Genomic DNA, 2500 nt, shown 5'->3' with positions numbered 1-2500 from the left:
TGAGCTGGTCGACGACGTGTCGTTGAGAGGAAACCTTGTTCTTCTCGAGACAGCCAGCAGGTTGTAGGACACCCGTGCCAGCGTAGTGGAACGATGGCAAAGTGGTTCTCAGGCTGGCCGGCTGTGGAGGCTTTTGGCTGATGAAGCAGCGAGACTTTCCGAGATGGTTTTTTTGAGCTTCTCCTCGAAGGTCTTGCAGTGCTTGGGGAACATGGATCTTCCTCAAGGATGGAGAGAGACCCATTCTGAAAGTAAGGAGAAGTTAAACCAGAAATGGATAGATAAACTCTGGACGATTAGCGTGATGTAGAACTGGGTGCTATATTAAAGGGGATAAGATCATATCTAAATTACCTTCTCGAAGAGTTCAATGCAGGCCTGCAGATCCATACCGAAGTCGACGAACTGCCAAACAATACCCTCTTTCGCATATTCTTCTTGTTCCAGCACGAACATGTGATGGTTGAAGAACTGCTGCAGCTTCTCGTTACAAAAAGTTGATACAGATCTGCTCGAAACCGTTGAACTGGTGGAAAATACAAGATTAATTTGTTAGTTTTATATAAAACTTGATGTTTTCGCAAGGAATATACTCTTATACCAAAAACTGGTAATGATAACATATAACTTACGTCGAAGATCTCAAAACGGCAATATCCAGTACGCCGATGAACATAGCACGAGTCGGGCCCCAGTCTCAAGTGTCATGTTACACTTCCTGACGAGCCATGAGAAATACACGTGAAAAGAGACCCTGGCCATGCACCGATTTGTAGTTTACTTGGTCGACATTCATACCCTTGGTGACGAACTCGGCACCGACCTTGATCTTGGGCTTGCAGAAATTCCTGTAGAGCTCCTCAGCGTCAACACCGAGCAGTTTAGCAACAACTTCTCCGGCCTTAATAGAGAGAGAAAGAGTAAGACAAAATATAACTGTCCAGAGTTTTAAATGATAAATGTAATAATTTTCACATCTCACAAAAATTCATACCTCAGTGCCATCGGCCTCAGCCTGCTCCTCACGACCCCTCTGCTTGAATTTCATGTTGCCATGGTGCATGACAGAAGCTGGACCTTGTAAACAATGTCTCTTTTTCCCCATGAGAGAAGTTCAAGACGTCGAAAGCATCCTGAATGAATATGAAGACGAGATATTAGATTACGATTAAAGGTTTACATTGTACCGTGACAGACAATATTTGAGAAGACAATCATGTTACTTTGTGCATATTAATTGCGTAATTACATGAGTGAACTGCATGTCCTCCTTGTCGTCGATGGATGGGACGGTAACTTTACCCTGCGCCTCGTAGTAGTAGTCGTAGATGTCGTCAGACAATAAGCACATCTCTGATAAGGATATTGGAATTAGCACATGGTGAATATATTTTTGTTCACCGTTTTAACAGAAAGAAAACTCGTACAGTAGGTTTTACGATGCATTGTACTTAATCTTGACATAGTCGATCTGGTCGCACATGAGCTGGTAGAAGATATGGTAGCCTCGCTCGGCGGGGGACTGGGAGATGACACGAGCCTTCTCCAGCAGGTAGACCTCGATGTCAGCGCCGGAAAGCTTGCCGTTTGGAGCGAAGTGGACGCGGATAAACTTACCCTGTGTCCAAGGAGGTAAATATATAAGAATTCTAGCCTTCTTTTTTTTCTAATCTCATTTAATAGATATGCATCTGAAGTAAGGCAAAAGAACTTACGAAACGAGAAGAGTTGTCGTTACGGGGTGGTCTTGGCATTGCCGTAAGCTTCAAGGATGGGGTTGGTTTGGATAATCTGGTCCTCAAGATTCTGTAGAGAACAAGAACGAGATCGAATAAAGTTCATCTCGCTTTGAAGATGACTGTTTCAAAAATGCATATATAAATTTAGAAATGTTAACTTTGGTAATGAGCTCTCCTGGGTGAGAGATCTCTCGTTTTAAGTTTGTAAAGCTGTTGGATCCTTGGTTTGTTTATTCCTGCTAACCCTTCTGGACAGAAAGCTCGAGTTCCTCAAGCTCCTTCTTCAGGTTAAGCAACTTCTGTTCCACAGTTCTTCTTGCCATTAAGCAATTGGTTTTGCGGCGGTCTTCTCCTTTCTCAGGCGTTCAAAGTGTCCTGAAAAAGAAGAGATGCATATGAAGTATTAGATGATACTGACGAACAAAATATGCAGTTCTATAATTGGAAGCATTTATTCGGTTCATATTATCTGATAATTACATTAAGCTGTCCATCGAGCTCAGCCTTTTGGGCCAGAGTTTAGCTTCTTGTTCCAAATATTCCGACAGCCACCTTTGTAGAGTCGGACAGCTGCCAAAAGTTCATTTCTTCTTGACATAAGAAGTGCATTTGAGGGGCATTTTCCAGTTCTTCGCGAACCTTAATACCTCTCAAAAACTCTCATTCAGCCTACAGCAGAGCTTTCCAGTTTTCTCCAGCTCCTCCTCACCACGAGTCCGGCTTGAGGCCTGGGCTTCAGCTTGATCCAGAGCTCATACCAG

General features: G+C 43.4%; 1 pseudogene; it reads right to left on the bottom strand.

Moving 5' to 3' along the window:
* Positions 1 to 345: 345 nt before the first annotated feature.
* Positions 346 to 2500, bottom strand: part of LOC119569448 — a 6923-nt pseudogene continuing 4768 nt past the window's right edge.

Source organism: Penaeus monodon, unplaced genomic scaffold (assembly GCF_015228065.2).
Source record: "Penaeus monodon isolate SGIC_2016 unplaced genomic scaffold, NSTDA_Pmon_1 PmonScaffold_1520, whole genome shotgun sequence".
NCBI lineage: Eukaryota > Metazoa > Arthropoda > Malacostraca > Decapoda > Penaeidae > Penaeus > Penaeus monodon.
The sequence above is the reverse complement of the archived record's forward strand: the minus strand, read 5'-3'. Positions and strand labels throughout refer to the sequence as shown.